At 49.9% G+C, this 20,184-nt stretch overlaps 4 pseudogenes; all 4 read left to right on the top strand.

Annotated features, from left to right (window-relative positions):
• Positions 1-6,603: 6,603 nt before the first annotated feature.
• On the top strand, positions 6,604-6,814 carry LOC124769404 (annotated as a pseudogene).
• A 3,229-nt stretch (positions 6,815-10,043) lies between these two features.
• On the top strand, positions 10,044-10,254 carry LOC124769403 (annotated as a pseudogene).
• Positions 10,255-13,486: 3,232 nt separating this feature from the next.
• LOC124769463 lies at positions 13,487-13,697 on the top strand (annotated as a pseudogene).
• Positions 13,698-16,934: 3,237 nt separating this feature from the next.
• LOC124769402 lies at positions 16,935-17,145 on the top strand (annotated as a pseudogene).
• Positions 17,146-20,184: the final 3,039 nt, after the last annotated feature.

Here is a 20,184-nt window from a genome sequence, read left to right as displayed (position 1 = left end):
GCTGACCGCAAGGAAAAAAGGGGAGGAGTCAGCCACTCTGCAACACACTAAAACCTCCAGCCTAAAAGCTTAGGCCAGAGTCCAGATACATCACAGAACTTAAAAACCCTAGACACACACGTCTCATCGTCAGCTAAAACACAAGGCAGAGCCCCATCAACTTGTGCTTCTGCCCTTGCATCACGGTATAAAATGCAGTCTGTTAAAATGTGCCGGACAGAGATGTGCACACCACAAGCGTCACAAAAGGGAGGATCCTCCCGCCGTAATAAATAGCTATGCGTCACAGGACAGTGCCCAATCCGCAGACGTGTGAGGGCCACCTCTTCCCGCCTGAGCAACCGGCAGGAGGAACGCCACGGCCGAGTGGTTGACTTTACCGACCGCAGTTTATTGGCCGACACCGCCAGCCATTCGTCCTCCCACAACTCCATGCACTTCCTGTGGAGTGCAGCGATGACTGACTGCAAGGGGATAGGACACTGGACCACATCATGCTCTCTGCAGGCCTCCTTGGCAGCCCGGTCAGCCTGTACATTGCCCCATATGCCGACATGACCAGGCACCCAGCAGAAGGATACCTCTTTACCCCGCTGTTGGAGCAAGTACAGTTGGTCATGTATCAACTGGACCATCTCCTCAGTCGGGTATAGGCTCTGCAGCGATTGTAAGGCACTAAGAGAATCGGAGCAGAGAAGAAATCGATCGCCCCGAACACGATGCATCTGCTCCAGTGTCTTCAGGATCGCGTGGAGCTCCGCTGCGAAAACGGTATATTCAGCAGGGAGGCGAATCCGGGTGACACGATCAGGGAACACCACAGAACAGCCTACGGAAGTCTCCTGTTTCGAGCCATCAGTATAAACGACAGTGAAACCGTGATGCAGGTCTAAAATGCTAAAAAACAGAGATTGGAACGTAAAATCTGGTGTGCCATCTTTCTTAAAACGAGTCAAATCTAAAATAAATTTGGGACGCCGGAGGAGCCAAGGTGGAGATCTGCTCCAACCGCGACGTAAAACACGAAGACCAGCCACAGACATTGCAGCGAGGCAATCCTGTGCGCGAATCCCATAGGGCTGCGTCGCACGTTGCCGGTTATGAAATAACCGTGCCAGAGGAGGCTGAGCAATGGTATGGTATGCAGGTGTGTATGGTGTGGACAAAGTTTTATACGCCTGGCGGACCGTAAGTAGCCGTCGTCGCATATGAAGTGGCGGTTCACCAGCCTCTGCACAGAGGCTTGGTATGGGGCTAGTTCGGAATGCCCCAGTGGCCAACCGCAGCCCTTCATGGTGGACAACGTCCAAAATCTTTAAGTACGAAGGCCTCGCAGACCCATACACCGTGCACCCATAATCGAGCCGAGATCGCACAAACGCCCTGTAAAACTGGAGCAGACAAGTCCTGTCAGCTCCCCACGTACTGTGGCTAAGACATTTTAAAATGCTCAAAGCCTGAAGCGACCGCCGTTTCAGGTCTTTAAGATGAGGTAACCACGTGAGCCTCGAGTCAAAAATGAGACCCAGAAATCTCACCGTGCCTTTAAAAGAAAGAATAGTGTCCCTCAAGCGCAACTCAGGAAAGGTTAAAATCGAACGAGAACGGTTAAAAAGAACACATACAGACTTCTCGGTGGAAAACTTAAATCCACTCTTCAGCGCCCAGTCATCCAAACGCCTAATCGTAAGTTGCAACTGACGAGTTGTCGTTGCAAGGCTTGAAGAAGAGCAGAACAAAGAGAAATCATCCACAAACAAAGAACACTGGACAGGACTTTTCACCATGGACGTAATGCTATTAATAGCGATGGCAAACAGAGTCACACTTAAAACGCTACCCTGAGGGACACCATTCTCCTGCTCAAAACGATCAGACAGGACGTCACCAATTCGGTATCTAAAATATCGTGGCGAGAGGAAAGACTGAATAAAAAGAGGAAGACAACCACGAAAACCCCATTCGTGAAGCTGCTCCAGGATGAGACGCCGCCAAGTGGTATCGTAGGCCTTCTCGATGTCGAAAAATACACCTATAAGGTGATGACGGCGTAGGAAAGCTTGTTGGATAGCCGCTTCCAGGAGAGCAAGGTTATCGAAGGTGGAACGAAACCTCCTGAACCCACACTGAAAGCGACTAAGTAGTTGCCGGGATTCTAACATCCAGACAAGGCGGCGGTTGACCATCCGCTCCAAGGTCTTCCCTACGCAACTAGTGAGGGCAAACCTACGGTAGCTACTTGGGCTCGAGCGGTCTTTCCCAGGTTTTAAAAAAGGGATTAAAACTGCCTCACGCCACGCGTCAGGAAAGTGACCCGACGCCCAAATGGCATTAAAAAGTGCGAGGAGGATTTCTTTGTTGCGCATTGTGAGGTGCCATAGCATACTGTAATGGATCCTGTCGTGACCAGGGGAAGTGTCACGAGCTCCAGACAATGCAGAATCCAGCTCCCACATAGAAAAAGGGCAGTTGTAAACTTCATGAGAGGTGGGCTGGAAGTTCAGACTACACCTCTCAGCAACCGCTCTATGGCGCTGGAAACCTGGATCCTGACTGGTTGTGGCAGTAACTGTCGCAAAATATGCTGCCATAGTCTGGGCAATGTCTCGCGGATCTGTGTGGAGAGTGCCGTTATTCATTACAGCAGCTATGGGGCACCTCCCTCCTCTGCCAGAAATTCTCCTAATGGTCTCCCACACAATGGAACTTTTGGTGGATCGATTAATGGTGTTCAGAAACTTTTGCCATGACCTCTTCTTGCTCTCACGAATAATGCGGCGACATCTCGCCCGCGCCACCCGAAAGGCTGCAAGATTGTCAGCAGTCGGCCGACACTTGAACCGCCGCAGAGCCGCACGCCTGGTCCTGATTGCAGAGCGGCATTCGTCACTCCACCAAGGCACAGGTGGCCGTTTGCGATGGCCTGTGGACTGTGGAATGGATGCCGCAGCGGCATGGTGGACCGTTTTGGTAATATGATCCACCCACACCTCAACATTCACACAGTGTTCGAATTGGGCCAACTGGCCATAAAGTGTCCAGTCAGCTCCACTGATTACCCATCGTGGTGGACTCCTTCCGGGGCCCACGCCATCTGGCAGGTGAATCCAGATTGGGAAATGATCACTGCCGTGCAAGTCAGCGACCACTTCCCAGTGAGCACTAGCGGCAAGAGCTGGAGAGCAAAGCGAGAGATCAATGGCAGAGAACGACCCAGTCGCCGTGCAGAAATGAGTACCCTGTCCTCCATTGAGCAAGTAGGCACAGGATGACAGGAGAAGCCTCTCAATTGCTCTACCCCTGGGACAGGTAATTGCAGAGCCCCAAAGCACATTGTGGGCATTAAAATCACCACAAATAATGAATGGCTGGGGGAGCTGTGTAAGAAGGTCGGTGAGGGCCGCTTCATCAAGAGCATCATGTGGGGGCAAGTAAAGTGAACAGACAGTCAATGGATGACGCACGTGCACGGACACAGCGACGGCCTGTAGAGTCGTCGTAAGTGAGAGAGGCGAGGAATGGTAGTCCGTCCTGACGAAAATACCTACGCCTCCTCTAGCTCTCTCTCCACGTAGGTCGTGCTTTTTGTGGAGTGTATAGCCTCGTATCTCAGGGGAGTATGAGGGATGGAAATACGTCTCCTGGAGACAGAGACACAATGGTCGACCCTGAGAAAGTAGACGAAGTTCCTCCACATGCGTCCTGAACCCTTGCAAGTTCCACTGGAGTATGGGAGCCATCTATGTTGGGGGTAGCACCTTCATCCTGTCTCTCCGACGGGGTGGGGAGACCGCAGCAGGTGGAGGGGCAGGCGTGGGACGAGACGATTGCCCCACACATACATCGTACTCCATCAACTCTGGGGAAGAGTCAGATGAAGCCTCGCGTAAAACAACATCCGCATGGTCAGATGGTTTACCACGGGATTTGACCCGCTGTTGCTGCTGCACAGTAGCTTTCTGCGGCTTGGTGGACTTTGGGGGAGCGGACGTGGGAGTGGTAATTGGCGCACTGGGCTTGGGGACAACCGCAGCCGTTGGAGGCGCGGGGGGCTGGACCAAATCCGCCAATGTACTTTTGTATGCCGTTCGAGTAGGGGCTACTGGCTCTGGAACACTGGCTGCGTTGCAAGTGCACTGACAGCTACAGGTGTTAATGCCAACACTCACCACCTCAGTCTGCGTTGACGCATCGACTTTTGGAGTAGGCTTCTGTACCAGGGATGCAAAAGATGTAGCAAATGTGGGAGGTTGCATCGACTTATAAATCTTCTTGGCCTCACCATAGGGGATACGCTTGGTTGTTTTTATTTCCTGGACCTTGCGTTCCTCTAAAAATATGCGGCAGTCCCTACTCCAAACAGGGTGGTTCCCAGAGCAATTAATACATTTAGCCGGAGACGAGCAACCAATTCCTTCATGAGCAGCCTGACCACAGTTTCCACAAGTCGCTTCGCCTTTACAGCCTAAGGTGGTATGCCCAAAACGCTGGCATTTGAAACAGCGCATTGGGGCCGGGAAATAAGGCCTCAAACTAAGGCGAAGGAAGCCAGCTTTAATATGTTCAGGAAGTGTTGTGCTACTGAAGGTCAGAATAAAGGAGTCGGATTTGACAAGAGCGCCATCAACCCTCTTCGTGATGTGTTGGACATCAACGATACCTTCCGGAGCCCACTCACGTTGCAGTTCTTCCTTGGGAATATCAGCTAGATCCCGGCATGTCACAACACCTTTGCTATAGTTCAAGGTGCTGTGCAGTTCGGTGTCTATGGCATACTCTCCAAGGCATTTAGCAGATTGGAGGTTAGTTGCTTGCTGGGAAGTGGAAGTTTCCACTAGCAAGGTCCCATTACGCAAGCGCTTCACCGATTTGAAGGAGCCACAGATTCCCTCCAATCCCTTTTGTATATAGAAGGGCGAAACCTTGTCGAAACTACCCTCCTTCCGTTTCACAATGAGAAACACATTCGGATTACCGGAATGCATTCTGTTACCTAAGACTGGACTTTTCAAAGAAGCGCCGGAGTCAGGGGGACTGACTGCACGGGCCCTCTTAAGAGACTGGGTGTTAGAACCTTCCAGCGGCCCACCCTTTCCGCTGGGAGGAAGAAAAGAGAATTTCGAAGGATCCATCTCGGTCCCACGAGCAGCTAGGGAACTAGAAGTCCACCTAGACAGAGCCCCGCGTGCCTAGGTAAGCCTTATACAACTGAGGTGCGGCAGGTTCCCCAGAGGTTGCCCGCTATCGACTGTTCCACCTCAACAGCCATGCATCTCATCAGCGCGCAGCACACCTTGAGATTGAGGGTTTTTTTATAGAGGTTGATTCCATCCTCGCGATCCGGGCGGTCAAGCCAAGATCCCCATTCCCTGAGACACACAACATTCCACCGCCGCGCCGCACGGTGGTCGTTGAAGTATGCTTAGAGGTTACGGTGACAGGGGACTGGCGGCGCTTACCAGTCCCCAGCTCAGGAACCCCGGGGTCGCCAAGCCCGTACCCAGCAAACGAATGCTGAGCCCCTGGGGGCACATAAATTGGAGGACAGACGACCGTCGGTCATCTGGCACCAAGCTTGGGCTAATATCAACCACCCAGCCCTTCCCACAGAAGTTTCAGCGCTATGGTATCGCGTTGTAAACAATTTAATACCCACTAATCACCGCCTGGCGACCATCCGCCTATGGCCCTCGGCTGCTTGCGGCCGATGTGGTGACGTAGATACCAGAGAGCATCGTCTCTTATGCCCTCACGTCACAGAAGTGTGGGACCTTGCACGTGTGCTATTAGCGCTGATCGGTGGGACTACACTGGACTATGTGTCAATCGACTGGTTCCTTACCCCTGATATTCAGACCAACCAACGAACACGACGTAACGCAATGGTGTGGCTCTTGGGCCACACCATTTTCACGATCTATGACCTTTGCCTCACCGATGCTGTCTCTTTCATGGACTACCTTTGGAGCCAGCATCGCCTGGCGGAATCTGACCGGAAATATACCATTACTTTTGGAAGATTTCTTAAAGTTGCAATGGTTCATGGTTATCAAAAGGTGTTCCGGGCTGACTAAGGCACCTCGTATAAGAATTGCCTGAGTGTACCCCTGGATCTTTGTCACTCAGACTTTCAAACTACCCTTGACTTACCCATACCCCAGATTTGATATTGGCCTTCAGGGCATCACTAGAGTAGACTGTTCTATGATACTGATAATATGGAAATTGTTAACACGGAAATTGTGTGAACCTTGTATGAAAAATTATTGGAAAATTGGAAAACATAATCTATCTTAGAGGATTATTACTTCGTTAATTCTATGGGCGATGGGATTATCTCGCCAGTTTCGTTTGAGTGTGCTGCCGTCGCTGTTTTTTTTTTATTTTGCCTTCATTTCTGTCTTTATTTATTTCTTTCTATTTAGTTTTTAACATCATCACTTGCTTCACACCTGGAGAGGGAGGTGTGTTTCTGAGTAGTGTGTCGTCGCCCCCAAGGCATAGCAGAGTATGCCTCCGCTTTTATTTTCGGTTTATGGCAATGAGTCTTGCTACTAACAACACCCTGCTTTACGTGCTGCGTCGACACTAGAGGATGGCGGCATTTTTGGAGAGGAAAAGGTAGGTCTATAGGGGAGGTAGGAGGGAAAAAAGTGTAGTATTTGTCTTATCAGCTTAATATCTGATACGTCCTGCATCACACGACCAGAATATTACACTCATTTTTGGCTTATGACGGAGTGCTAGGGGCTTGCTCCACCTCTGTCGCGGGTTGGCCCGGCATTGAAGTACCGCCGGGATCGGCCCACCTAAAATTAATTAAAACACAGCCTGAAATGGGTTAACTTTCTGCAGTGATCAGATATTCCGCTGGTAGCAAAACTTGTCGTAGTTGTTGATGTGCCCAGTAGTTAGTTGCTTACACACCACGATTTCTTTTCATTAATTTAAGATTATCTTAAGAAATTTTTTTTTTTTTTTTTGCGTTTAGCCGGACGGCACTTGCAGCCGCATTACGCTAGGCTGGTAATTTATGGGGGCACAGGACAGTGCCTTCGGATGCCTCGTTAGTGTCTCTTATGGTCCGGGCACAGATAATATTAATTACATTTTTTGGAGTTATATCCTTAGCTCCTCGCGAACGTCGTCGTCGTCGCCGCCGCACGCACGCTGAATACGTGTGTACACACGCACACACACATATGCAGTAGGCGGTGGACGATGTAAGCACTCGGCTAGGTGTAGCTCGCGCCAGTATAGCTCGCACCGGCCTGACGCTGCTGTGGGGCGGCCTCACGGCTTCTCCACTGCCCTGGCAGCTAGCGGCGTTCAAATGGGAGTCGCAGTTTACTCCTCGACATGGAGGGTAGTACTGGGATGTTGACGAGTGATCTCGTATTTGGTCGTTCCTTCCGGCACTTGCCTTTGCGATGTTTTCGACGGTCGCCTGTTGCCATATCGGCCCGCACCACCGTGTGTCACTCCCACATGTGGAGCGCACACGCTGCAAGCATTTAGGCCCTGACACTGCGGTTTTTCATCTCTGGCGGTACTCCGCAAGGATACCGCCCTTCGATTGTGCCATTCCAGCACTAATCGAAGTGCTAGGTTTTCCGGCCTGTTAGGAGACCGCTTCTGCAAAACGTGCGAGGAGATGTTTGCTGGTTGCGAGCTACCCGCCGATTTTCTAGCTGTACGTATTGTCCTTAATCCAAAGGTCACAGGTCACTGTCGGGCTAAGGACGTGTTCTTAACACTGATTATAAGTTGGTGGCACGAAGTGTGGCTTCACATCTTAAACAGGTAATGAATAAGGTACACTGGCGTTTCGAATCGAACCACCTTCACCGCTGCTTCTATATACCGTGATGCTGTCTTACTCACCCACCGCCGACGCTCGAACCCCGGCTTCAATTGATCTCTAGATTTCGCCGGTGCCTTCTCCCATCCTTACCTGCTGGCCATTATGTCGCGGAAGGGTTTCGGGGAGCACTTCATAAGAGTCATCCGGCACTTCTTGGATGGAGCAAATTCCAGAATCATTGTGAACGGCTGCAGATCACGACCAATTCCCATCAGACGATCAGTTCGACAAGGCTGTCCCTTGTCAGTGTATTTTATCGCTTTGGCGCTGGACCCCATGCTGCGTGACATCGGACGGATGGTCGATGGTGTTCCTTTCCCAGGCGTCACCTTCCGCAGTGCGGCATACGCGGATGGTGTAGGTGTGTTTGTAGCAAACGCCAATGACATCGATTCGGTTCGCCGAGTCCTCCACGTTTATGAACGAGCATCCGGTGCCATGTTAAAATCCAACAAAATGGTGCTAATGCCACTAGGGCCACGATCATTGACCATCGAACGCCCATGCAACCGGATTGTAGGGGAACAACGTATCTTGGGTCTTGAGGTGACTGACTGTCCGCAGCGCATGTTAACACTCACGTGCAGGCGGATTCTCACGCGCATCAGAGGATTTTGCATGAGTCACACTGATCGACGACTCGACCTCCATCAACGAATCCAACTGATTAGTACATACATCCTATCACGGGCATAGTATGTAGCACAACTCCATACGCTACCGAAACAAACCAGCAGAGCCATCTCACAAACAGTATATTGCCTATTGTGGCGGCATGCACTATTCAAAGTTGATGCGCAGAATTGTACACTGCCAAAGGTCGATAGTGGCCTTGGACTCATTGACTTTCCCCGCAAATGTGCGGCAATCCTGATTCAAAGTATCGCCACTTTGCGTGAGATTGACCCAGGTGGTACAACAGCGGTGCTTTTCGACCGTTATCGCCCACAATCGGCGCGTGCACCAGTATGTTTGACACATATTCCATTCCGGATGACGACAGTCAAGGACTATTACCTCAATCAAAGTTACGTCCTAACAGTGGCCACCGACAAGGCACGCACATCGAAGCGCCTTTACTAGGCGCTTCGAGGCCAGCCCACACCACATAAATTGGAGGACAGACGACCGTCGGTCATCTGGCACCAAGCTTGGGCTAATATCAACCACCCAGCCCTTCCCACAGAAGTTTCAGCGCTATGGTATCGCGTTGTAAACAATTTAATACCCACTAATCACCGCCTGGCGGCCATCCGCCTATGGCCCTCGGCTGCTTGCGGCCGATGTGGTGACGTAGATACCAGAGAGCATCGTCTCTTATGCCCTCACGTCACAGAAGTGTGGGACCTTGCACGTGTGCTATTAGCGCTGATCGGTGGGACTACACTGGACTATGTGTCAATCGACTGGTTCCTTACCCCTGATATTCAGACCAACCAACGAACACGACGTAACGCAATGGTGTGGCTCTTGGGCCACACCATTTTCACGATCTATGACCTTTGCCTCACCGATGCTGTCTCTTTCATGGACTACCTTTGGAGCCAGCATCGCCTGGCGGAATCTGACCGGAAATATACCATTACTTTTGGAAGATTTCTTAAAGTTGCAATGGTTCATGGTTATCAAAAGGTGTTCCGGGCTGACTAAGGCACCTCGTATAAGAATTGCCTGAGTGTACCCCTGGATCTTTGTCACTCAGACTTTCAAACTACCCTTGACTTACCCATACCCCAGATTTGATATTGGCCTTCAGGGCATCACTAGAGTAGACTGTTCTATGATACTGATAATATGGAAATTGTTAACACGGAAATTGTGTGAACCTTGTATGAAAAATTATTGGAAAATTGGAAAACATAATCTATCTTAGAGGATTATTACTTCGTTAATTCTATGGGCGATGGGATTATCTCGCCAGTTTCGTTTGAGTGTGCTGCCGTCGCTGTTTTTTTTTTATTTTGCCTTCATTTCTGTCTTTATTTATTTCTTTCTATTTAGTTTTTAACATCATCACTTGCTTCACACCTGGAGAGGGAGGTGTGTTTCTGAGTAGTGTGTCGTCGCCCCCAAGGCATAGCAGAGTATGCCTCCGCTTTTATTTTCGGTTTATGGCAATGAGTCTTGCTACTAACAACACCCTGCTTTACGTGCTGCGTCGACACTAGAGGATGGCGGCATTTTTGGAGAGGAAAAGGTAGGTCTATAGGGGAGGTAGGAGGGAAAAAAGTGTAGTATTTGTCTTATCAGCTTAATATCTGATACGTCCTGCATCACACGACCAGAATATTACACTCATTTTTGGCTTATGACGGAGTGCTAGGGGCTTGCTCCACCTCTGTCGCGGGTTGGCCCGGCATTGAAGTACCGCCGGGATCGGCCCACCTAAAATTAATTAAAACACAGCCTGAAATGGGTTAACTTTCTGCAGTGATCAGATATTCCGCTGGTAGCAAAACTTGTCGTAGTTGTTGATGTGCCCAGTAGTTAGTTGCTTACACACCACGATTTCTTTTCATTAATTTAAGATTATCTTAAGAAATTTTTTTTTTTTTTTTTTGCGTTTAGCCGGACGGCACTTGCAGCCGCATTACGCTAGGCTGGTAATTTATGGGGGCACAGGACAGTGCCTTCGGATGCCTCGTTAGTGTCTCTTATGGTCCGGGCACAGATAATATTAATTACATTTTTTGGAGTTATATCCTTAGCTCCTCGCGAACGTCGTCGTCGTCGCCGCCGCACGCACGCTGAATACGTGTGTACACACGCACACACACATATGCAGTAGGCGGTGGACGATGTAAGCACTCGGCTAGGTGTAGCTCGCGCCAGTATAGCTCGCACCGGCCTGACGCTGCTGTGGGGCGGCCTCACGGCTTCTCCACTGCCCTGGCAGCTAGCGGCGTTCAAATGGGAGTCGCAGTTTACTCCTCGACATGGAGGGTAGTACTGGGATGTTGACGAGTGATCTCGTATTTGGTCGTTCCTTCCGGCACTTGCCTTTGCGATGTTTTCGACGGTCGCCTGTTGCCATATCGGCCCGCACCACCGTGTGTCACTCCCACATGTGGAGCGCACACGCTGCAAGCATTTAGGCCCTGACACTGCGGTTTTTCATCTCTGGCGGTACTCCGCAAGGATACCGCCCTTCGATTGTGCCATTCCAGCACTAATCGAAGTGCTAGGTTTTCCGGCCTGTTAGGAGACCGCTTCTGCAAAACGTGCGAGGAGATGTTTGCTGGTTGCGAGCTACCCGCCGATTTTCTAGCTGTACGTATTGTCCTTAATCCAAAGGTCACAGGTCACTGTCGGGCTAAGGACGTGTTCTTAACACTGATTATAAGTTGGTGGCACGAAGTGTGGCTTCACATCTTAAACAGGTAATGAATAAGGTACACTGGCGTTTCGAATCGAACCACCTTCACCGCTGCTTCTATATACCGTGATGCTGTCTTACTCACCCACCGCCGACGCTCGAACCCCGGCTTCAATTGATCTCTAGATTTCGCCGGTGCCTTCTCCCATCCTTACCTGCTGGCCATTATGTCGCGGAAGGGTTTCGGGGAGCACTTCATAAGAGTCATCCGGCACTTCTTGGATGGAGCAAATTCCAGAATCATTGTGAACGGCTGCAGATCACGACCAATTCCCATCAGACGATCAGTTCGACAAGGCTGTCCCTTGTCAGTGTATTTTATCGCTTTGGCGCTGGACCCCATGCTGCGTGACATCGGACGGATGGTCGATGGTGTTCCTTTCCCAGGCGTCACCTTCCGCAGTGCGGCATACGCGGATGGTGTAGGTGTGTTTGTAGCAAACGCCAATGACATCGATTCGGTTCGCCGAGTCCTCCACGTTTATGAACGAGCATCCGGTGCCATGTTAAAATCCAACAAAATGGTGCTAATGCCACTAGGGCCACGATCATTGACCATCGAACGCCCATGCAACCGGATTGTAGGGGAACAACGTATCTTGGGTCTTGAGGTGACTGACTGTCCGCAGCGCATGTTAACACTCACGTGCAGGCGGATTCTCACGCGCATCAGAGGATTTTGCATGAGTCACACTGATCGACGACTCGACCTCCATCAACGAATCCAACTGATTAGTACATACATCCTATCACGGGCATAGTATGTAGCACAACTCCATACGCTACCGAAACAAACCAGCAGAGCCATCTCACAAACAGTATATTGCCTATTGTGGCGGCATGCACTATTCAAAGTTGATGCGCAGAATTGTACACTGCCAAAGGTCGATAGTGGCCTTGGACTCATTGACTTTCCCCGCAAATGTGCGGCAATCCTGATTCAAAGTATCGCCACTTTGCGTGAGATTGACCCAGGTCGTACAACAGCGGTGCTTTTCGACCGTTATCGCCCACAATCGGCGCGTGCACCAGTATGTTTGACACATATTCCATTCCGGATGACGACAGTCAAGGACTATTACCTCAATCAAAGTTACGTCCTAACAGTGGCCACCGACAAGGCACGCACATCGAAGCGCCTTTACTAGGCGCTTCGAGGCCAGCCCACACCACATAAATTGGAGGACAGACGACCGTCGGTCATCTGGCACCAAGCTTGGGCTAATATCAACCACCCAGCCCTTCCCACAGAAGTTTCAGCGCTATGGTATCGCGTTGTAAACAATTTAATACCCACTAATCACCGCCTGGCGGCCATCCGCCTATGGCCCTCGGCTGCTTGCGGCCGATGTGGTGACGTAGACACCAGAGAGCATCGTCTCTTATGCCCTCACGTCACAGAAGTGTGGGACCTTGCACGTGTGCTATTAGCGCTGATCGGTGGGACTACACTGGACTATGTGTCAATCGACTGGTTCCTTACCCCTGATATTCAGACCAACCAACGAACACGACGTAACGCAATGGTGTGGCTCTTGGGCCACACCATTTTCACGATCTATGACCTTTGCCTCACCGATGCTGTCTCTTTCATGGACTACCTTTGGAGCCAGCATCGCCTGGCGGAATCTGACCGGAAATATACCATTACTTTTGGAAGATTTCTTAAAGTTGCAATGGTTCATGGTTATCAAAAGGTGTTCCGGGCTGACTAAGGCACCTCGTATAAGAATTGCCTGAGTGTACCCCTGGATTTTTGTCACTCAGACTTTCAAACTACCCTTGACTTACCCATACCCCAGATTTGATATTGGCCTTCAGGGCATCACTAGAGTAGACTGTTCTATGATACTGATAATATGGAAATTGTTAACACGGAAATTGTGTGAACCTTGTACGAAAAATTATTGGAAAATTGGAAAACATAATCTATCTTAGAGGATTATTACTTCGTTAATTCTATGGGCGATGGGATTATCTCGCCAGTTTCGTTTGAGTGTGCTGCCGTCGCTGTTTTTTTTTTTTATTTTGCCTTCATTTCTGTCTTTATTTATTTCTTTCTATTTAGTTTTCAACATCATCACTTGCTTCACACCTGGAGAGGGAGGTGTGTTTCTGAGTAGTGTGTCGTCGCCCCCAAGGCATAGCAGAGTATGCCTCCGCTTTTATTTTCGGTTTGTGGCAATGAGTCTTGCTACTAACAACACCCTGCTTTACGTGCTGCGTCGACACTAGAGGATGGCGGCATTTTTGGAGAGGAAAAGGTAGGTCTATAGGGGAGGTAGGAGGGAAAAAAGTGTAGTATTTGTCTTATCAGCTTAATATCTGATACGTCCTGCATCACACGACCAGAATATTACACTCATTTTTGGCTTATGACGGAGTGCTAGGGGCTTGCTCCACCTCTGTCGCGGGTTGGCCCGGCATTGAAGTACCGCCGGGATCGGCCCACCTAAAATTAATTAAAACACAGCCTGAAATGGGTTAACTTTCTGCAGTGATCAGATATTCCGCTGGTAGCAAAACTTGTCGTAGTTGTTGATGTGCCCAGTAGTTAGTTGCTTACACACCACGATTTCTTTTCATTAATTTAAGATTATCTTAAGAATTTTTTTTTTTTTTTTTTTTTTTTGCGTTTAGCCGGACGGCACTTGCAGCCGCATTACGCTAGGCTGGTAATTTATGGGGGCACAGGACAGTGCCTTCGGATGCCTCGTTAGTGTCTCTTATGGTCCGGGCACAGATAATTTTAATTACATTTTTTGGAGTTATATCCTTAGCTCCTCGCGAACGTCGTCGTCGTCGCCTCCGCACGCACGCTGAATACGTGTGTACACACGCACACACACATATGCAGTAGGCGGTGGACGATGTAAGCACTCGGCTAGGTGTAGCTCGCGCCAGTATAGCTCGCACCGGCCTGACGCTGCTGTGGGGCGGCCTCACGGCTTCTCCACTGCCCTGGCAGCTAGCGGCGTTCAAATGGGAGTCGCAGTTTACTCCTCGACATGGAGGGTAGTACTGGGATGTTGACGAGTGATCTCGTATTTGGTCGTTCCTTCCGGCACTTGCCTTTGCGATGTTTTCGACGGTCGCCTGTTGCCATATCGGCCCGCACCACCGTGTGTCACTCCCACATGTGGAGCGCACACGCTGCAAGCATTTAGGCCCTGACACTGCGTTTTTTCATCTCTGGCGGTACTCCGCAAGGATACCGCCCTTCGATTGTGCCATTCCAGCACTAATCGAAGTGCTAGGTTTTCCGGCCTGTTAGGAGACCGCTTCTGCAAAACGTGCGAGGAGATGTTTGCTGGTTGCGAGCTACCCGCCGATTTTCTAGCTGTACGTATTGTCCTTAATCCAAAGGTCACAGGTCACTGTCGGGCTAAGGACGTGTTCTTAACACTGATTATAAGTTGGTGGCACGAAGTGTGGCTTCACATCTTAAACAGGTAATGAATAAGGTACACTGGCGTTTCGAATCGAACCACCTTCACCGCTGCTTCTATATACCGTGATGCTGTCTTACTCACCCACCGCCGACGCTCGAACCCCGGCTTCAATTGATCTCTAGATTTCGCCGGTGCCTTCTCCCATCCTTACCTGCTGGCCGTTATGTCGCGGAAGGGTTTCGGGGAGCACTTCATAAGAGTCATCCGGCACTTCTTGGATGGAGCAAATTCCAGAATCATTGTGAACGGCTGCAGATCACGACCAATTCCCATCAGACGATCAGTTCGACAAGGCTGTCCCTTGTCAGTGTATTTTATCGCTTTGGCGCTGGACCCCATGCTGCGTGACATCGGACGGATGGTCGATGGTGTTCCTTTCCCAGGCGTCACCTTCCGCAGTGCGGCATACGCGGATGGTGTAGGTGTGTTTGTAGCAAACGCCAATGACATCGATTCGGTTCGCCGAGTCCTCCACGTTTATGAACGAGCATCCGGTGCCATGTTAAAATCCAACAAAATGGTGCTAATGCCACTAGGGCCACGATCATTGACCATCGAACGCCCATGCAACCGGATTGTAGGGGAACAACGTATCTTGGGTCTTGAGGTGACTGACTGTCCGCAGCGCATGTTAACACTCACGTGCAGGCGGATTCTCACGCGCATCAGAGGATTTTGCATGAGTCACACTGATCGACGACTCGACCTCCATCAACGAATCCAACTGATTAGTACATACATCCTATCACGGGCATAGTATGTAGCACAACTCCATACGCTACCGAAACAAACCAGCAGAGCCATCTCACAAACAGTATATTGCCTATTGTGGCGGCATGCACTATTCAAAGTTGATGCGCAGAATTGTACACTGCCAAAGGTCGATAGTGGCCTTGGACTCATTGACTTTCCCCGCAAATGTGCGGCAATCCTGATTCAAAGTATCGCCACTTTGCGTGAGATTGACCCAGGTGGTACAACAGCGGTGCTTTTCGACCGTTATCGCCCACAATCGGCGCGTGCACCAGTATGTTTGACACATATTCCATTCCGGATGACGACAGTCAAGGACTATTACCTCAATCAAAGTTACGTCCTAACAGTGGCCACCGACAAGGCACGCACATCGAAGCGCCTTTACTAGGCGCTTCGAGGCCAGCCCACACCACATAAATTGGAGGACAGACGACCGTCGGTCATCTGGCACCAAGCTTGGGCTAATATCAACCACCCAGCCCTTCCCACAGAAGTTTCAGCGCTATGGTATCGCGTTGTAAACAATTTAATACCCACTAATCACCGCCTGGCGGCCATCCGCCTATGGCCCTCGGCTGCTTGCGGCCGATGTGGTGACGTAGACACCAGAGAGCATCGTCTCTTATGCCCTCACGTCACAGAAGTGTGGGACCTTGCACGTGTGCTATTAGCGCTGATCGGTGGGACTACACTGGACTATGTGTCAATCGACTGGTTCCTTACCCCTGATATTCAGACCAACCAACGAACACGACGTAACGCAATGGTGTGGCTCTTGGGCCACACCATTTTCACGATCTATGACCTTTGCCTCACCGATGCTGTCTCTTTCATGGACTACCTTTGGAGCCAGCATCGCCTGGCGGAATCTGACCGGAAATATACCATTACTTTTGGAAGATTTCTTAAAGTTGCAATGGTTCATGGTTATCAAAAGGTGTTCCGGGCTGACTAAGGCACCTCGTATAAGAATTGCCTGAGTGTACCCCTGGATCTTTGTCACTCAGACTTTCAAACTACCCTTGACTTACCCATACCCCAGATTTGATATTGGCCTTCAGGGCATCACTAGAGTAGACTGTTCTATGATACTGATAATATGGAAATTGTTAACACGGAAATTGTGTGAACCTTGTACGAAAAATTATTGGAAAATTGGAAAACATAATCTATCTTAGAGGATTATTACTTCGTTAATTCTATGGGCGATGGGATTATCTCGCCAGTTTCGTTTGAGTGTGCTGCCGTCGCTGTTTTTTTTTTTTATTTTGCCTTCATTTCTGTCTTTATTTATTTCTTTCTATTTAGTTTTTAACATCATCACTTGCTTCACACCTGGAGAGGGAGGTGTGTTTCTGAGTAGTGTGTCGTCGCCCCCAAGGCATAGCAGAGTATGCCTCCGCTTTTATTTTCGGTTTATGGCAATGAGTCTTGCTACTAACAACACCCTGCTTTACGTGCTGCGTCGACACTAGAGGATGGCGGCATTTTTGGAGAGGAAAAGGTAGGTCTATAGGGGAGGTAGGAGGGAAAAAAGTGTAGTATTTGTCTTATCAGCTTAATATCTGATACGTCCTGCATCACACGACCAGAATATTACACTCATTTTTGGCTTATGACGGAGTGCTAGGGGCTTGCTCCACCTCTGTCGCGGGTTGGCCCGGCATTGAAGTACCGCCGGGATCGGCCCACCTAAAATTAATTAAAACACAGCCTGAAATGGGTTAACTTTCTGCAGTGATCAGATATTCCGCTGGTAGCAAAACTTGTCGTAGTTGTTGATGTGCCCAGTAGTTAGTTGCTTACACACCACGATTTCTTTTCATTAATTTAAGATTATCTTAAGAATTTTTTTTTTTTTTTTTTTTTTTGCGTTTAGCCGGACGGCACTTGCAGCCGCATTACGCTAGGCTGGTAATTTATGGGGGCACAGGACAGTGCCTTCGGATGCCTCGTTAGTGTCTCTTATGGTCCGGGCACAGATTATTTTAATTACATTTTTTGGAGTTATATCCTTAGCTCCTCGCGAACGTCGTCGTCGTCGTCGCCGCCGCACGCACGCTGAATACGTGTGTACACACGCACACACACATATGCAGTAGTCGGTGGACGATGTAAGCACTCGGCTAGGTGTAGCTCGCGCCAGTATAGCTCGCACCGGCCTGACGCTGCTGTGGGGCGGCCTCACGGCTTCTCCACTGCCCTGGCAGCTAGCGGCGTTCAAATGGGAGTCGCAGTTTACTCCTCGACATGGAGGGTAGTACTGGGATGTTGACGAGTGATCTCGTATTTGGTCGTTCCTTTCGGCACTTGCCTTTGCGATGTTTTCGACGGTCGCCTGTTGCCATATCGGCCCGCACCACCGTGTGTCACTCCCACATGTGGAGCGCACACGCTGCAAGCATTTAGGCCCTGACACTGCGGTTTTTCATCTCTGGCGGTACTCCGCAAGGATACCGCCCTTCGATTGTGCCATTCCAGCACTAATCGAAGTGCTAGGTTTTCCGGCCTGTTAGGAGACCGCTTCTGCAAAACGTGCGAGGAGATGTTTGCTGGTTGCGAGCTACCCGCCGATTTTCTAGCTGTACGTATTGTCCTTAATCCAAAGGTCACAGGTCACTGTCGGGCTAAGGACGTGTTCTTAACACTGATTATAAGTTGGTGGCACGAAGTGTGGCTTCACATCTTAAACAGGTAATGAATAAGGTACACTGGCGTTTCGAATCGAACCACCTTCACCGCTGCTTCTATATACCGTGATGCTGTCTTACTCACCCACCGCCGACGCTCGAACCCCGGCTTCAATTGATCTCTAGATTTCGCCGGTGCCTTCTCCCATCCTTACCTGCTGGCCGTTATGTCGCGGAAGGGTTTCGGGGAGCACTTCATAAGAGTCATCCGGCACTTCTCGGATGGAGCAAATTCCAGAATCATTGTGAACGGCTGCAGATCACGACCAATTCCCATCAGACGATCAGTTCGACAAGGCTGTCCCTTGTCAGTGTATTTTATCGCTTTGGCGCTGGACCCCATGCTGCGTGACATCGGACGGATGGTCGATGGTGTTCCTTTCCCAGGCGTCACCTTCCGCAGTGCGGCATACGCGGATGGTGTAGGTGTGTTTGTAGCAAACGCCAATGACATCGATTCGGTTCGCCGAGTCCTCCACGTTTATGAACGAGCATCCGGTGCCATGTTAAAATCCAACAAAATGGTGCTAATGCCACTAGGGCCACGATCATTGACCATCGAACGCCCATGCAACCGGATTGTAGGGGAACAACGTATCTTGGGTCTTGAGGTGACTGACTGTCCGCAGCGCATGTTAACATTCACGTGCAGGCGGATTCTCACGCGCATCAGAGGATTTTGCATGAGTCACACTGATCGACGACTCGACCTCCATCAACGAATCCAACTGATTAGTACATACATCCTATCACGGGCATAGTATGTAGCACAACTCCATACGCTACCGAAACAAACCAGCAGAGCCATCTCACAAACAGTATATTGCCTATTGTGGCGGCATGCACTATTCAAAGTTGATGCGCAGAATTGTACACTGCCAAAGGTCGATAGTGGCCTTGGACTCATTGACTTTCCCCGCAAATGTGCGGCAATCCTGATTCAAAGTATCGCCACTTTGCGTGAGATTGACCCAGGTCGTACAACAGCGGTGCTTTTCGACCGTTATCGCCCAGAATCGGCGCGTGCACCAGTATGTTTGACACATATTCCATTCCGGATGACGACAGTCAAGGACTATTACCTCAATCAAAGTTACGTCCTAACAGTGGCCACCGACAAGGCACGCACATCGAAGCGCCTTTACTAGGCGCTTCGAGGCCAGCCCACACCACATAAATTGGAGGACAGACGACCGTCGGTCATCTGGCACCAAGCTTGGGCTAATATCAACCACCCAGCCCTTCCCACAGAAGTTTCAGCGCTATGGTATCGCGTTGTAAACAATTTAATACCCACTAATCACCGCCTGGCGGCCATCCGCCTATGGCCCTCGGCTGCTTGCGGCCGATGTGGTGACGTAGACACCAGAGAGCATCGTCTCTTATGCCCTCACGTCACAGAAGTGTGGGACCTTGCACGTGTGCTATTAGCGCTGATCGGTGGGACTACACTGGACTATGTGTCAATCGACTGGTTCCTTACCCCTGATATTCAGACCAACCAACGAACACGACGTAACGCAATGGTGTGGCTCTTGGGCCACACCATTTTCACGATCTATGACCTTTGCCTCACCGATGCTGTCTCTTTCATGGACTACCTTTGGAGCCAGCATCGCCTGGCGGAATCTGACCGGAAATATACCATTACTTTTGGAAGATTTCTTAAAGTTGCAATGGTTCATGGTTATCAAAAGGTGTTCCGGGCTGACTAAGGCACCTCGTATAAGAATTGCCTGAGTGTACCCCTGGATCTTTGTCACTCAGACTTTCAAACTACCCTTGACTTACCCATACCCCAGATTTGATATTGGCCTTCAGGGCATCACTAGAGTAGACTGTTCTATGATACTGATAATATGGAAATTGGTAACACGGAAATTGTGTGAACCTTGTATGAAAAATTATTGGAAAATTGGAAAAAACATAATCTATCTTAGAGCATTATTACTTCGTTAATTCTATGGGCGATGGGATTATCTCGCCAGTTTCGTTTGAGTGTGCTGCCGTCGCTGTGTTTTTTTATTTTGCCTTCATTTCTGTCTT

This window comes from Schistocerca piceifrons, unplaced genomic scaffold (genome assembly GCF_021461385.2).
Source record: "Schistocerca piceifrons isolate TAMUIC-IGC-003096 unplaced genomic scaffold, iqSchPice1.1 HiC_scaffold_701, whole genome shotgun sequence".
NCBI classification, from domain to species: Eukaryota; Metazoa; Arthropoda; class Insecta; order Orthoptera; family Acrididae; genus Schistocerca; species Schistocerca piceifrons.
This window is presented reverse-complemented; position numbering and strand designations above follow the sequence as displayed.